Consider the following 18439-nt stretch of genomic DNA (forward strand, 5'->3'; position numbering starts at 1 on the left):
GTAAACCGATTTGGTCGTGAACTGAAGTAATTTCCCCCATAGGATTGTATGTAAATACAATTAATCCGTTCCAGACCATACGAACTGTATGTAAATGTATATTTTTTTAAGTTTTTAAGCACAAATATAGTTAATTACACCATAGAATGCACAGCGTAATAGTAAACTAAATGTAAAAACATTGAATAACACTGAGAAAACCTTGAACAACAGAGAAAACTAACACTGCAAGAGTTCGTGCTAGAGCGCTACGAACCGCGTGCTAAAAACACTTTTTTTTTAATGAGTTTTAAGCACAGGATAAAAAATGAACATTTGAAAAATCCGTAATTTATAAACAACCAAGAAAAGTATCATGGCAACAATGCACGTGCGCACCTTTGTGTGTGTGTGTCTGTCTGTCTGTCTGTCTGTCTCACTCTCTCTCGCCTCTGTGTGTATGTGTGTCTCTCTCTTGCGTGCGCGCGCGTGTGTGTGTGTGTGTGTGTCTCTCTCTCTCTCTCTCTCTCTCTGTGTGTGTCTGTCTCATGTGGACTGTAACACAGACGACACAGTGACTGAGGCTGTGTTTGGTGAGTTGTTGCGTGCGGGCACATGAGCAGGCAGTCCACATGCCTCGAGAACGACGGTGGATGCAGGAGGAGGGTTACAGTTGGCGGGCAGGGCTCTGTCGTGCGTATCCCATGACGCGGGAGGAGGGTTAGATTTGGTGGGTGGGGCTCTGTCGAACGTATCCCATGGTCTTAGAGTTGGCGGGCGGGGCTCTGTGAGTTGGCGGGCATGGCTCTCTGTCTTGTTTGCGCTCGCTGTCTTGCATGCCCTTAGTGAATTATATATACTGTATACAACAACAACAACATTTATTTATATAGCACATTTTCATACAAAAAAATGTAGCTCAAAGTGCTTTACATAATGAAGAATAGAAAAATAAGAGACACAGTAAGAAAATAAAATAAGTCAACATTAGTTAACATAGAATAAGAGTAAGGTCCAATGGCCGGGGGGGACAGAAAAAAAAACTCCAGACGGCCGGAGAAAAAAATAAAATCTGCACGGATTCCAGGCCATGAGACCACCCAGTCCCCTCTGGGCAATCTACCTAACATAAATGAAACAGTCCTCTTTGTATTTATGGTTTTCACGGAAGGACTTGATGATGATGATGATCATGTGGACTTCTGGCTTTTAGTCCATCAATGCTGGGGCATCATGGTGCTTTGAGTAGGTTGGTGGTGGCGCAGGCCGCCACCACAGAGAAACCGGAAAAAGAAACAAAAGAGAGAATAGGGGTCAGTACAGATTTTAGAGCCACCATGAATAGTTATTATGATGAATTGAACATACAGAGTATCGGGATTAAATTAAAGTGAACTTATGAGAAGGTCATGTTAAAGTAATGTGTTTTCAGCAGTGTTTTAAAGTGCTCCACTGTATTAGCCTGGCGAATTCCTATTGGCAGGCTATTCCAGATTTTAGGTGCATAACAGCAGAAGGCCGCCTCACCACTTCTTTTAAGTTTAGCTTTTGGAATTCTAAGGAGACACTCATTTGATGATCTAAGATTACGATTTGGAATATAGGGTGTCAGACATTCCGATATATAAGATAGAGCGAGATTATTTAAGGCTTTGTAAACTATAAGCAGAATTTTAAAGTCAATTCTGAAAGACACAGGTAACCAGTGTAGTGACATCAAAACTGGAGAAATGTGTTCGGATTTTCTTTTCCTAGTTAGGATTCTAGCAGCTGCATTCTGCACTCGTTGCAAATGATTTATGTCTTTTTTGGGTAGTCCTGAGAGCAGTGCGTTACAGTAATCTAATTGACTAAAAACAAAAGCGTGAATTAATTTCTCAGCATCTTTCAATGATATAAGAGGTCTAACTTTTGCTATATTTCTTAAGTGAAAAAATGCTGTCCTAGTGGTCTGATGAATATGTGATTTAAAATTCAGGTTACAGTCAATGGTTACCCCTAAGTTTTTTACTTCCGTCTTAACCATATATATATATATATATATATATATATATATATATATATATATATATATATATATATATATATATATATATATATATATATAGATGATTAAGTCACTAAGACAGTTCATGAAATGAGAACAAGACAATTTAAAGCTTATGTAATGCCAGCCTTACTATGCAGTGTGACATAAAGAAAAGAAAAATAAAATTCATGATGCACATTATTTTAGGTTTAAAAATTGCCTCATTAAGTAGGTAACTTTGGCTGCTGTACTATGTAAGCCATCTACTTCCTCTTATATAATATTATACTAAGTTTTAAAAGACCAGTCTCACACATTTTTTCTGTACTTTGATCCCTCTTTTTGGCAAAACATTTATGCTCCATGGTTCAAACAACATGAACGTCACAACTCATCTAATGAAAGTAAATAAGTCACAAATGTATTTACATCTTCTACAGCTCTGTGGTGGCCAGACCAATTTTCTGTGCTGTGGTGTGCTGGGCTACTAAGTTATGGGATGTACTCTTAACCCGCTGAAGGGAGTAGTGGAGGAAAGGATGAAGACAAAACTGGGTGTCATTATGAACAGTGCTGCACATCCTCTCTTTGACACACTAACACTTTCATCCAACAAGTTATTTAACAAAACTGTGTGAATGAATGCTACTGGGACTCCTTTACACCAGCAACTCGGCTGTATAATGCCTCACTGGCACTGGAACTGTTCTTCTTATCTTTAGCTAAGTTTGAAATTTTCTTTCTTTATAGTCATTCTGGTGTGTATTTGAGAGGGTGTTTGTTGTTTTTTGATAAGCTTTAGATGGCAAACCTTTTCACTATGATGACAGGTGTAATCACTGGAAGAACCTGTTTTGAAACCATTATCTGTTACAAACATAGGAATTTTACTTCAATTTTTGCGCAGAATAAAGTTTAACATTCTGAATGTGAACATTTAACATTCACATTTTAAAGCCAAAATTAAACTCCCATGAAGACCAATAAACCTTTCTTTGAAGTAACCTTACAGACTATGCTTAAAATCTATCGCAAAATCTTGGAAGCATGTAAATGTATTGAACATTGAATATCTGATTTCAAAACATTTGATAACAGTCAAGAACCTAGAGTTAAATTTTGGACTTTTATCAGAATAAAGTCACCAGGGCAGAGTTTACATCAAATAGCTGTCAGCTCCACTTCCTCTACACAGCAATGCATCTCTAAACTCCAGAGATGAAGAAAAAACAGTTTTAAGATGGATGCCTCATTATTTTTTGTTTCTCCGGTAAAGAGACAGGGTAGTTATCAGAATTTCAACAGATGATCATCCTGCACATCCAAATGGCCAATTTGTACATTATTATAAAACCCAAAATACAAATAAACTCAAACAAATTTAAGTATAAATGTTCATCAGTTCACCCAAGTTCAGGATCATAGGGTGCCAGATAGTAACTTTAAGGCAATGAGTGCAAGGCAGAAGCTAACATTTATGTCCTTGTTTGCCTGACTCAATCCCTCCTGACTCTATAATCAGTATATGTCACATCAGATGTGCTACAAGTTACAAAGTAGCACATTTTTGAATAAGGTCAAGAAACAAAAAATGTACTTCCTTATGTGTACTTCTGCAGAGAAAAGCAGGGAATGGGTTAATAGTTACTGGATAAACAATTAGATAGATAGATTGTTAGATCAAATAAGATCTATCTAACTACCTATACATAGTCCTTGAAGTTAATAATAAAAAGATTAACTTATTTTACTAAATATGACTTATGTTTAAAAAGAACATATAGAACATGTGCTCAATCACAGAATTGTTCAGGAATCCAGGATGGAAAACAACATTGCAATGCTTTTTCAGTGTGTACTGTGTAGAATTTCTGGCTTTTTCTCAAGCTATTGTTTGAAAATACAGTTAATCTTGCAGAATGAGGAAAATCTCCATTCATACGTCATTCATTAGCTTTGTGGTTTCTGGTGCTCCTGATAAAAATTAAAACTGTAGGTAAGCTGCAATGATCTCGCAGTAGACAAGGACATGTACTGACACTATAGGTCAGATATACAGTGCTTGGAATTTCAGGTCCAAATGACCTCATCTGCCTTTCATCACCTTATGCATTATGATGATTTTCAGCATGCCATTAAAGTGACCACCTCTACCACTGTGTGCCCTGTGCTCTTTCCACTTTGTCAGTTTGCTACAGAACATTCTGTGTCCGGCTTGTATATTTAGGATCATGTCCAACAGAAGAAACAACAAAAAACCTAAACCTTCCTATTCATGGAGGTCAAACATTTCATTTTTAAAACTTCTATCGAATGTTGATAATGTGCATTGAGAAAGCTTTGATATACTGTATGTTTTCCAAATATGTCATCTATAACTCCCTGCTATCAACAACATTTAATTATTGTTAGTGAGTTACATGAAATTGAGTTTGCAGTGAAACTTGAGTGTTTAGTCCCTGAATGGATGCAATTTCTTGTGCTAATTCAGCATGTGTCTGCCTTGTCATTTAGTATTAAATAAAATTATCTTATGAAAAAACATCATTTGACTCATTTCAGTTAAACTAGTGAGGCCTACCAGGAAGAAATAAAGTGACCAGAAGATAAGAAGTAGATAAATCACAAAGCAAGGGATGAAACCTTGAAAATCAAAGGGATTGAAAACTAGAATGTTATGCAAAAATCATAATCAAAAGTATAGATCAAGAGTTCAAAACTAGAGATATAGTCATTCAGAAAGGTTCATGTTGCCTGCAATTTTGAATGAGGACATAACGTTAATTGCCAACCTTTTAACTCGTCACATTGTAATGTCATGTTCTTGATCTCTGAGGACACATCCCCTAGAAACCTTGTGATAAGTTCTAATGAAATATTAAAAGTACTACAAAATAAAATTACAAGCTCTAAATACTTGAAGCCAGGGCAAATTAACACCAAAAAGGGAATTGTTAACCCTGAATTTCCCATCTGGGTACAACAAATCAATAAAAATAATATAAAAATGACCATAAAAAATATCAGAATTCAATCAAGACAATGTCCTGTCATAAGTAGATATTTCTTTGAGCAGTTGGACATTTTTTATGCTTGTTCTGATAGTACAACGCCTGTTTTATTAATTATCATGGACATCCTGGCAAATGCAATCCTAAAGATGTATTGGAGACAGAAGCGATACTTGCCATACTCTTCCATTGTACTTGGAGCATGCATATCCTCCATCTCATCTGCAAAAATCAAGAAGCAGTAAAGGGTGATTGCTAGGTAATGGCAAGGAGTGCATGAGTGTTTTTGTGTGGAAAATTTATACCAAGTCACGTTTTTTAAAAAATGCACAGCACTCCATTGTGATGTCAACAAAAGTTATAAAATATAGTTGATTTTAGTGATGTGCTGTGGATTAGCTGTGTTATTCACCTGAAGAAAAATACATGTAAACACAGAAGTGTGAACATGGCAATATCCTTTATTTTCCACACTCTAAAAAAAATTAAGAGCCCCCCATAAAAGTTTTCATGAGTTTTGCATTTTTCAATTGAGAAATCTTGTGCAAAAGTCATTTCAGCATCAATTACTGTATACAAATGAAACTTGGTTGCTTCACTCATCACTAATTATATATAGCTTTGTACATGAGACATTTGGTGGTAGTCCAGATTTCAGAATGCACATTTATTTAGATTTTACTACAACATATTCTATTCCACATCAGCATTCTTAGTTCACAGGAAGTTGAGAGGGAGCCACAGCAAGGAAGTACTTGACCTTGCACAATATCAAGGTGAGTGCACTGCTCGGATGTTGCTCTTGGTGCCAAGTCTGATAAGAATATATTTTTGAGCATTCAATGGCTTCCTAAAGACTATGATCTCAAAAGTAATTCTACATTTCCTGTAATTGGGAGATGGAATTCAGAGCACTCTGGTGGGATGTTAGTGTGGCAATGCTGTGACCTGCAGAATGAGAACAACAAAAGCCTTTTCCTATAATAGTCAGGATTATGTTTTTTTTCTATTCCATATTTCAATATATATATTATATATATAATATATATAATATATATAATATATATATATGTCTTCTGTTATTTTGTCCTTAAGCATTTTTGTATCCATGCAGGTGTAGAGGGCACTGCATTACAAAATGCTTCAGTAAGCTTATTTAGTATTTAACATGCATCAAAGAACCCTTTTGTATGAATACGTGTGCAGGACACAAATCAGTATACTGGTAGGCAGATAGGCCATGTTTACTTTTCTTCAGTGGAGAAAAAGAGTTTAGAAAGAGCAAACAATTTATTTTAAACAATTAAGAAAATAAATATGCTGGAGAGGGAAACTGCAGCCATGCAATAGCCCTACCAACCTAAAGTGAACCAAAAATGTCATATTTTTGCTTTGAAATCTATATTTAATGATGTCATCTTTTACTGAAATAATTAATATTTAAAAATTCTAAGTATTGCTTAGAGGCATTTATACTTGACACAGATAAATAGGATATCTAGATTATAAAGGAAGTAAACATTTTTGATTTTGTCTTAGCCATTCTGGATAGAGAGGTAGACTGCAAAGTAGAATACAGAGGTCCTCAGAAGTGGTTATAAAACCATACCAAAACATTTTGGAAATCTTTAATCCGTGGTAAGACACACAGTACAAAAACCTGAGAAAGTGTAGACCCTCATGCTATTACCTGGATGCAGCTATCACAAACTGTGCTAAAGAAAAGATAAGATTGAGCATAACATGGGTCTTCCAGCATTGCAATGATGCTAAACATCTCAGCCGATAGTTCAATGAAACTACTGTATTTAAAGAAGAAACTTTTGCCTGGCCTAATTCTTAATCCAACAGAAATGTTATGAAAATACCTGAAATGGACTGTTCATGTAAAACAGGCAAAAAATCAATTACTGTAGAAGACGTTTTGTAAGACAGTATGAGAAAAAATATCCCAAAGCAGATTTGCAAGATCAATATGCAACTACAGGAAATGTTTGGTTGTAGTCCTCCTTGTTAAAGGATATACAGTCATTTCCTGAATTAAAAGTTCCTTCATTTTGAGCATAGTGATAAGTTTTTGTTAGTAAAGTAAGCTTGATGCAGTATGGATGATGTCTGTAGGGTATTGTGTGGTGCACTAGTTAAGCCTCTGCACTTTAAACCACTGCCTGCAATTCACAGGGTGAATCTGAGCAAATCTAATCTGCCCTGTGCACCAATTGTCAAAAAATGTTTCCTGACCTTCTAGGCCACCTTGGATTATATCCAATCAAATATACAATAATGATAAATACTTGAAAAATAAAATGGTTTAGTACTTTCATGCTGCACTGTATATTTAAGCAAGCATTATATTTAATAGAACCAGAAATGAATGGCATTAAATTATTAACATCTATCCAACCTAAGTGACCATATTGTTACATGACTTTGTTACTCTCAAAATAAAAAGAAAAAACATTTTTTTAAACTTATACTCCGGTTTTTCGTGCCATCTGCCGGACCACAGAAGTGCAAGACGTTTAAGCCCAGGAAGTTGCAATTTTGCAGTATGGCAGCTTTTGGAATACTTCTGATAGTAACTCAGATTCAATTATTTTCATGCATATGTCATATTCCTCTGGGCGGCCTTTCTGTATTGTATGACTATATAACCGCACTAAACTGCGGCGCCACGGGTCAGAGGAAGCAATAAAAATTCAATAGCATCATTTTGCTTATTCCACATTTTTTCAATTGTCTCATGTGCATAGTATGGATAGCAACAGCTGCACCAAACTAAAAATCAGAACATTTAAAATTTTAAGATGTGAATCAAGCAATGCATTTTAAGAATTGAAAGAAGGCATAGTTTCATAAAGTAAATAAGCAGCTTAAGTCATTTTTGTTCACTACAAATCCTTACACCTTAATTAAAGGTTTATTTTAATAATAATAAAAATAAAGATAATTTTGAATATTGTATATCATCCAACATATTTTTTTGTAAAAGGCAGTTATTTAAAAGCAGTAGTTTGTAAAAGAATCACAAATGAAACAATGATTTGCATTGCCATTAATCTAATTCAGTACACTCTGTACTAAATCAACTGACTTAACATGAACTGCCAGCAGTTTTTCATTGCAGCCTTAAGGAAAACCTGCAATTTGGATGCTCTAGTAAAGCCTAAGTGTTGCAGATGTCTTTTCTGATCATGAAACTTGTTTCCTTAACTAATGGATATTTGTGGATACCTTCCCACAAAATAATGATGTATGAGACAATCATCCATCCAGCTATATCCTAACTACAGGGTCACGGGGGTCTGCTGGAGCCAATTCCAGCCAACACAGGGTGCAAGGCAGGAAACAAACCCCGGGCAGGGCGCCAACCCACCGCAGGGCACACACTAGGGACAATTTAGGATCGCCATTGCACCTAACCTGCATGTCTTTGGACTGTGGGAGGAAACCGGAGAACCCAGAAGAAACCCACGCAGACACCGGGAGAACATGCAAACTCCATGCAGGGAGGACCCAGGAAGCGAACCCGGATCTCCTTACTGCGAGGCAGCAGCGCTACCCACTGCACCACCATGCCACCCATGAGACAATCATTCAAACCAAAGCATTCCAAAAGTCTGCACAACAACATTTTGAATAGAGTTCAAACAAATGTTATTGTGCTAAATGGTCACCTGCTGAAAGATTGGCTCTAACATCAGTTTTTCTGCCAATTTAAGAAATTATCAGTTCAGAAATCCTAGTGAAATCTTGCGGCTCTTCATTTACTTTACTCTATCACTTGTTCTGGTAAACTGCCTAGATTCTAATAAGACCAAGTCCACATCTAACTGCGTTCAATTTCAAGATCCTTCAATGGTCACAATTTCTGCTAGTATATATCTGCATAACCACTTTACAATAAATAAAACATAAATAAAGAAAAGAAGGAACGTTTATGAATAGGTTAAGCAATACGTAATACTCCCTACTTCATAATAATTCATATTTTCTACAGACTTCCTACTCCTCAAGTAGGAGTAAGTGTGCATGAACCCTACTTGTCTCGTATCTCGCTACTTGAAAAAACATTCCACCTCAAGCTAAAAAAAACAACCTCATTTTACACAATCTCATGCAAACAACACTGTAAATTAAAACAGCAACAACAGGCTGTGTTTCCTTTTACTGTAGTTGATGAAATTTTTTTAACCCATTCACAAAACTGAAAAGCTCAGGTTATATACGTGCACAAACACTTTAGAGTATAGAGGACACTGCAGGGCCAATTGGTCCAGTTGAAATAGGCTTGCAGCACCTGGGATGATAGCAATTTCATAGACTTCAAAAGGAATATTTTTTAGAAAAGTAACTACATTGATCATATAATCCAGTATTGGAAAAATGCTTAAGAAGATAAAGCTGAAGGGTTGTTATAAACCTTTTAATAATAAGAGAAGCTTATTTTTTTTCCACTTATTTTGGCACCTAATTGCAGAAACAGCACTTTGTATATGTAAAGATGAGATATATGTAGGTGTAAATATGTAAATGTAGCAAAAATAAGGCAAACATTCTCAATAAATGAATTTAAAGTATAGACCAGTTACATACTGATTATTTACTGCTGTGCATCGTAGGGAGCTGCATTAAATAGTGGCATAATTAATAAAGCACATCTAGTATCTAAACAACCCAGAGCAACTACTGGAAAACAATTTTTTGATAGCAAACAAAGGTGAGTGCTTTGATTACTGCTAGGAAAATATATTATTTTAGTAGCACTGAATTCCTATTAAAATGTAAAGTAAAATGTTTCAGAAGATTTTTGTTTGGCAAGTGTACATGACTGCACCCCCTTTTTAAATTAATGTCAAAGTTGTCGAAAAGTATCATCTATTCTGTGGTGTTAAACATATTATGTATGAAGTTGTTCTAGAAACATATAGTACAATAGCGGCAGCCCTACAAAAATAGAGCTTTTTATTGAATGTATTATTTGTTATTCTGCACCATCCAATTTTAAATTGACTTTTTATTTGGCTTTTCAATAATTTAAAAGGCCTGCTTCACGGGGATAAGAGTCATGGACATAGTTTGTTAGTCAGTTCTGGCCAATAATTTTGTCCTTATGAAGCCAAGATAATAATTCATATAATGTCCTTGAAAATCTAGATTTTAAGGCAGTGTTTAAACATCTATATCCTATCTTTTAACGCTATACCCTGCTGCCTTATTTTCTACTTAATTCTTTGTATTTACACTAAGAACAGCAACAGATGTTTTAAGTTACAGACAACTTCACATCATTTCATATCCTTACCTTACTCAGTTATGCGGCCCATTTCTTTATTTTAAGAAATCAAACACTGCTACATATTACATGATTAACAGAGATAAGCAAAGAAATGGCACTCTACAGTTACACTCTTACTAAAGACATAGCTGACAATAGACACGTAAAAGGCAAATGCCACAGAGTGTACAAGGCGAGTCACTTATGGAGGCCAATTTTAGGGTGATACCAGGGAAAACTAGCTGTAATACCATCACTAACTTTTAACATTTAACCTTGAGGAACCCTTATAAGAAGAAAAGCGACATTGCACTTCCTCCAGTTCATCCAATTCCCTTCTTTCCCAGTGACGGCCAATAAAAGATGATATTATACAGGAAGTCACTGTCATTTTAAAGACCAACTTCACGAAAGACACTCTGGTGCTGTTACCACAAGTGTTCACATCAATATGTTGTTACAGTGGTATTGGTAGCAGGAGTTACTTGGAAATCCAGAAATGTCAGTTTCAGATACAGGTGGACAAACAGCAAATGTCATAGTTGGGGGAGGGGGCAAGCGTAGTGCTATTTGTTCGTTTCATTTGAAGAATCCTCAAGGCTAATATCAGAACAAAACATAAGTTAATGATAATATTAACAAGTTTTAAAAGAGAAGAAAACTGCAGAGTGAAAATTGTTCCTTCTTTGGTATAAATTGTCACCTGTTGTGTCTATACTGCATATAGTTCCAAATATACGAGATACATCATGATTGGATGCCTAGTGTCATGTTCTCCTGACAATAAAGCACAAGAAGGGGTAGCAGGCATCAAAACAAAATGCAAAAAAAAAAAATCAGACATTTCCTAAATTCTATTCAGGGACTTCTGTGCCTCATTACCAGACTGTCTAGCCCCAAACTCAAAAGGCAGTTTCAAGACTGCCCAAGCCCAAATGGGGAAAAGGCTTTTAGCAGAAAATATCAAAAATGTGAAAGAGGAAAATCATTAAAGCGTCTAATGCATACATAAAGAAAATTTCCTTTGATACTGAAATATTTATTTTAAAGAATACATAAAAGGGAGAACAGAAAGAAACACTGGACCAAAATAGCAAAACATAACTTTTGCATAAATTCCGAGTCCAAAAATAGTACCTTATCCAAGAGCAAGGGGGACCCATCTTCTTGGTGTCCGCATTGACAAGACATAGCAGATAACAAAAACCCCTACAGATATCTTAACACACAATACTATACCAAAGCAATAATGTCACATAAAAACAAAATGAAACCAAAAACATAATAATAAAAATTAAAACTTTTATTGAATTAGCAACAAAAAGACTAAATAAACAAGGAATAATCCTTAGTTGGGACAGCATCCTTGACTGTACCATAACACCTAGCAGGACAAAAAAAAGGGACAGAGCCAAACAAAACACTGAGAGAGACAGACAGACATGCACACACACAAAGACCGTGTTACCATATCAGTATGCCTGGGTAAAGACTGGCACACCCCCTGGGATATTGTGCCTATCAGTGCACTAATTGCATGACAAATGAAACTGATTGGAGTGCCTGTGAATGAAAGATTGAAATGTGACCTGGGAAGTGTCAGGTAATGTTTCTCCAGCAGGCTTGGAACCCAGTAGCTGCCATGGAAACTTAACTTGCTGCAAGTTCCTCTATGTGAGGTCGTTTCTAACCTCAGACATCAGACTCTATAGTAAGTCATCCCTTAGCCAAGGTGCTATTATGTGCTGAATGGTACTGAGCTGGTCTAGCAGACATCTTAACCTACAATGATGCTATATGCAATATACTGTGCCAGTGATTTACATTCTGTACTGTGAAATTGGAACTGATATGTATATACAATCTTAGTCACTTTACACTTAGTAAATGCCTATACCTTGTGAATTTATTTAGTGATTATTCTCCTTATATATGTATTTGTATCTTGTTAGTATACTTAAGATAATTCTTATTATATGTATATTTGTACTTTTATGCCTATTGCTGTAACCCCAAAATATCCTTCAGGATTTATAATTTTTCCAAGTCTCTGAATGGGCACATGGCACATAGGCATGTCTTTCTAGACGGAGTCATGTTTAGCAATATAAATTAATCTTGTCATTATTTAACCACAGGGAGTATTTATGAGTAGTTTGTTAGATCAAAAAAGATCTTCTAATCTATAATTTCCCCCTGGGGATTAGCAATGTATATCAGATAAAATAAAAAAAAATCTATCTATCTATCTATCTATCTATCTATCTATCTATCTATCTATCTATCTATCTATCTATCTATCGGATGGCTGGCTGCTCAAGAAAGATGGGGGAAAGCAGCTACTAAGGGTCACTGACTTCCTCAGGATGTCAGATGGCGATGTCCCTGCAGCATGGTGTTTGGAGTTTGGCTACACAGCCCTGCTGGGTACCATGGTTGCTGCCAGAAGATGCTGCAGGGAGACCAGGGAGTCTTTACTTTCTGTATAGTCTGGAAGTACTTCCAAGTCACGGAGATGGAAGCCCCAAAGTACTTCCGGGCTGAAGAAAAAGCAAGTTCTCCTTCTGACCGGAAGAATGAAAGAGGAGAACCGCCTCAGGGTCAAGGACTGTATAAAGGACTTTTGGAGACCCAGCAAGCGAGCTGGAGTTGGGAGGTAGAGGACAGAGCTTGCTGGGAAGTGGTGAGGAGAGATTTGTATTGGTTGATTGTATTTATCATTATTGTATTGCCTGTTTATGGTGGCGGAGGTGCTTCAGGGCACTACAACAAGATGGAAAATAATTAAAAACCTTCTTCATGATTTTACCGAGTGTTCAGTGTGTCTGTCTGTTAGGATGAAAGGGGCAATAACAACCCCTAGCGTCTTACACTATCTATCTATCTATCTGAAGTGATCAAGTAGCAAATTAGCACCCTCTGAGACTTTATTAACACTAGAATTACCAGAGCCTACGAAAAAACTCGTAATTCCGTCCCACCTTAAACTGCTTCTTAAATCCCTTCACACCTCTCCGCCAGCGCCCTTTGTCTTCTAAATGTGCTGATAAAGAGAAGCCGGCTATTCCATCCCCCCACCAATTTAGAACGTGCACGAACTTCTCTCAGCTCATGCCTTGATTGAGTATCTGGGAGTGAAGTGGAGTTTTAGAGTGGAAATAATAGATCGTTGTTTGGAACACACGCATTTCATGTCTGTTCCGTTTCTACAGTAATCTGTGTCAACACATTGTTAAAACAGAAACTTTTTTTATATTCTAGTAGTAGATGACAAAATGTAGGCATAAACTATATAATGTATGAAGCCTGAAGTCCAAATAGCAAAGAAACATTTTCACAAGAATAACACAATTGCACTTTTATTCAAACATATAACTGCAGAAAGAAAAGCCGCCTTAACATGCGACATTGACACCAGTTTACTATAACTGACTCCGTGGTTCAATAGATACAGCCCCCGCTTGGGAATCAAGGGGTCACGGGTTCGATCCTGCACTCCTCCCCTTTGAGAAGTAAACTGTTCTTAGTCTTACTGTTTTAGAATAAAACATACATTTGATTTCAGTCTGTAACAGCCGGTGCAATTTATGATCTTTGTAAAGGTTAGCTTTTTTTTTATTCACTTTTCACTCTCTCAGTCGCGTTCAGAATCAATCCATACAACCCCATCTGACACGGCTGTTTTCACTAAAGACGCGCTATAGCTCTGCAGTGTACCACGATGCATACTAACGCCCCTTGGTTCTGACACACAAACGCTGGCGAAGCTGCCTTCTTCGTATCTCACCGTCACTTGCTTTTCTTTTATTCAGTTTTATTGAGTGTTCCTGCCAGTCCCGCATGTTGCTGTATGCTTTTTCTTTTGCACCCAGGACATGCAGAAGAAAGAATGGTAAAGACCAGTAACTTCGGCGCTATATGCAATCATCAGACACTCCCCATCTGCCCGTGTCGCTCAAACACAGGAACATATATTGGTGTAAAAGTATAACAAAAGTGCACTTTTATTCAAGTGCACTTTTTCCATCGCCTTTTCCTGTAAGAAGCAGTGTACACACTTCTCTCTATGCTGTGGTTTCTATTACACACCTGAAAGAAAGAGACAATACATATGAACATATCCAGCATACAGCAACATGCGGGACTGGCAGGAACACTCAATAAAACTGAATAAAAAGAAAATCAAGTGACGGTGAGATACGAAGACAGCTTCGCCAGCGCCTGTGTGTCAGAACCGGTGGGGGCGTTAGTATGCATCGTGGTACAGCACAGAGCTATAGCGCTCTGTATTCTGTTTCTTTTGTACTCCAGAGGAGAGAATAGTAAAGAGCAGTAAGTTCGGCGCTATATGCAATCATCAGACACTCCCATCTGCCCGTTGTTTTGTTATACTTTTCAATACTTTTATACTGCTCAAACGGGCATGCTCAAAAAATACACGTGTAATGCCACGAAAAGTGCACGCAGACACTTCATTTCGCAAACAAAACAAGTGCACTTTTATTCAAAACTACCTGTATAACCGAAGAAAAAAGAAAGCAAGATACAGTAGGCGATTGATACGACATCTTGCATGGTGCAATGCTAAGAAGTGAAGATTTTCATTCCGTGCTATATAAAATCATCACATTCAAATATTAACAGTTCCACACACCCAAGGACCGTCCTTCCTACATTTACGACACGTGTACTTGTTGCCGTGTACACACCTCTCTGTGCTATGGTTTCTATTACACTGAATGAGCACCTGACACTGTACTTTCTTCCCTGGGGAAGGTCCGCATCAGAGAATTTCCAGTTCCTGCATAAATTCACACCCGATCTGACGCTGTTCGTTTTCAAATAATATTGCATTAGTGCGATTATATTTTCACATATATTGTCTTTCTTTCAGGTGTGTAATAGAAACCACAGCATAGAGAGAAGTGTGTACACTGCTTCTTACAGGAAAAGGCGATGGAAAAAGTGCACTTGAATAAAAGTGCACTTTTGTTATACTTTTACACCAATATATGTTCCTGTGTTTGAACGACACGGGCAGATGGGGAGTGTCTGATGATTGCATATAGCGCCGGTTACTGGTCTTTACCATTCTTTCTTCTGCATGTCCTGGGTGCAAAAGAAAAGCATACAGCAACATGCGGGACTGGCAGGAACACTCAATAAAACTGAATAAAAAGAAAAGCAAGTGACGGTGAGATACGAAGAAGGCAGCTTCGCCAGCGCTTGTGTGTCAGAACCGGGGCGTTAGTATGCATCGTGGTACACTGCAGAGCTATAGCGCGTCTTTAGTGAAAACAGCCGTGTCAGATGGGGTTGTATGGATTGATTCTGAACGCGACTGAGAGAGTGAAAAGTGAATAAAAAAAAAAAGCTAACCTTTACAAAGATCATAAATTGCACCGGCTGTTACAGACTGAAATCAAATGTATGTTTTATTCTAAAACAGTAAGACTAAGAACAGTTTACTTCTCAAAGGGGAGGAGTGCAGGATCGAACCCGTGACCCCTTGATTCCCAAGCGGGGGCTGTATCTATTGAACCACGGAGTCAGTTATAGTAAACTGGTGTCAATGTCGCATGTTAAGGCGGCTTTTTCTTTCTGCAGTTATATGTTTGAATAAAAGTGCAATTGTGTTATTCTTGTGAAAATGTTTCTTTGCTATTTGGACTTCAGGCTTCATACATTATATAGTTTATGCCTACATTTTGTCATCTACTACTAGAATATAAAAAAAGTTTCTGTTTTAACAATGTGTTGACACAGATTACTGTAGAAACGGAACAGACATGAAATGCGTGTGTTCCAAACAACGATCTATTATTTCCACTCTAAAACTCCACTTCACTCCCAGATACTCAATCAAGGCATGAGCTGAGAGAAGTTCGTGCACGTTCTAAATTGGTGGGGGATGGAATAGCCGGCTGCTCCGAGCTTCTCTTTATCAGCACATTTAGAGAACAAAGGACGCTGGCGGAGAGGTGTGAAGGGATTTAAGAAGCAGTTTAAGGTGGGACGGAATTACGAGTTTTTTCGTAGGCTCTGGTAATTCTAGTGTTAAACCTCCATGTGTATTCTGGTGACCCTTTTTGACTCAAAATTTTTCTGAAAAATTTTTTTGCTTTGTTTCTTTGTAATAAATATTTTGCTTTTCAATTTTCATTGCAGTGTTTTGTCTCATTTATTGATAATAGTGAAGTATGCTGTTTGTTGGGAATGCTCTGTTGTTGCCTACTCCTCTGGTGAACAAACCAATCTGCAATACAATTTGGAAGTTTATAAAGTGAGGTGTTCTTAACTTCTGCTTGCTTTTGATTCTGTATTTTCTGGTTTCTCCCAAACATTACAGTACTTCTGATCACGTTAATGTTTCTTATTATGCTAAACCTTTGTGACTCAGTTCCCAGTCAGCGAATGCTGTTTATTTTGATAAGTGCCTTTTTTTAGTTGCCTCTCCTGCTTTAGGTTGGAATTCATGGTTTAAAGTCACCCTGAGTTTACAGTTGATGAGTTAAGGGCAAGAGTATTACAGTGGGAACAAAGACAGGACTAAGAAGAGAGACAGAGAAAGTGAAAGGCGTGCTTTTATAATATTTTGAGTTGGGTAACTCATCCAGTTGGCTAAGCAAGAATCAATCCTTTCTTAGGTAGGCCCTGAAAGTCTGACATATTGTTATTTTTAATTCTGTTTTTGTAATTTGCTGTTCTTTCTGTTTCCTATTTTACTGTTTTAAACACCTGCATTAGGAAAGTTATACTGATTCTGATAGGTATAACTATCGAACTAGATTTTCTTCTCCCCGTAATTCTTATGTGACCAGTCAGATTGCAAGAACGTTGACACCTGACCTTTAAAACCAAAGACTGAAGACCAGCATCTCAATTCACGAGAACAGAATCTGAAAACAAATGAGAGTGAAAGAAAGTGAAATAGTAAGCAGAGTGCCTTTTACAGTAATATATGCATGGAGCACAGACATCTTCAAGTGGAGACAGAACAGCTGTTGTATGATCATTTGTGCAATATAGTCTTTTTATCTATGAATAAAATCTTGCCTGTCTTTGTTATTTGTCTGGGGTTGCCTTGCCTGCCAAAGATGGAGCGCAAGCTTTGGGGAAGTGAAAAGGCCAGCGTTAGATTTGCAGCTTATTTTCTTTTCATTTAGTAAATGGCTAATTTAAACACACACATAGGTGAGTTTTCAAGAGAGTAGAGCATATAAATTATCTGTTTTTGAAATTCCTTCTAAGACATTTGCTTTTGCATTTACTTCTGATGCTGCACTTAAACTTGAAATAAGGCTAAACCTACAACATCATTTTACTCTTCTTTACTTCATGTAGTATCCTAAGAAACATCTTGGACTGAATCCTCAGCAAAGAATGAGGAACCCCTACTTTAATCCTAATGTGGGTGCTTTACCATATCCATGGCAATTGGTAAGCAATCTTTTTTTTAATATTTAGATGAGAATTTTGTACATATTAATTCATTTTAATTTTTTTAACTTAAATGAAAGTCAAATGTAACTGGAAACTTGCAAATAAGTTTACATGGTGACTAAGAAGTTTAAGCTCTTGGAGCAACAATATGTGTTTATAATATGTGACCATATGTAATGGTGGCACCTCTCTGGGCCTCCCTAAACAGGAAGAAAGAGGTCAAAAGAAAAATTATGTCAATATTTATAGATGTATGAAACAAAATGAGAGATAATCACAAACAGAAAAATTATTAAATAAACAAATTTAAATTATAGCTGTCCTGCTATGTGTGGTTTCACAATTATTTTAATCTTAGTTTTGTCTTCCTGTAATTCTTGTTCCAGTTTTTGTTTTTCCTTAATTAATTCTTCTTGTTTTTATTTAACATCTTTATGGAAACATAATTGCATTGCTTTTTCGATGTTTTTTTCAACTGACCATAGTTCAACAATTAATGAACAGATATTTCTGAGCTCCATTTATGTTATTCAGTTTCAAACTGCTGTGTTTCCCTGTCTGTTTAAACAAGTCTATATCTTTATTTGTACTCATTATGCAATTAGTAATTTATAAAGTTTTATTTGCATTTTACCTGAGAACCTGTGCCAGTGCTCTGTGTCTGCACTCAGTGAAAAGTACTATACAAAAATAAACTGA

The 18439-nt window shown here is 36.8% G+C and overlaps 1 long non-coding RNA gene across 1 annotated transcript in view; it reads left to right on the plus strand.

Annotated features, from left to right (window-relative positions):
* Positions 1–17701, plus strand: part of LOC120517900 — a 96507-nt gene extending 78806 nt beyond the window's left edge. The window contains exon 3 of the long non-coding RNA XR_005631132.1: positions 17642–17701. This is a non-coding gene — a long non-coding RNA (uncharacterized LOC120517900). The remainder of the gene's footprint in view (positions 1–17641) is intronic.
* The last annotated feature ends 738 nt before the right edge of the window (positions 17702–18439 follow it).

The sequence above is a fragment of the Polypterus senegalus genome, chromosome 1 (genome assembly GCF_016835505.1).
Source record: "Polypterus senegalus isolate Bchr_013 chromosome 1, ASM1683550v1, whole genome shotgun sequence".
Taxonomy (NCBI): Eukaryota; Metazoa; Chordata; class Cladistia; order Polypteriformes; family Polypteridae; genus Polypterus; species Polypterus senegalus.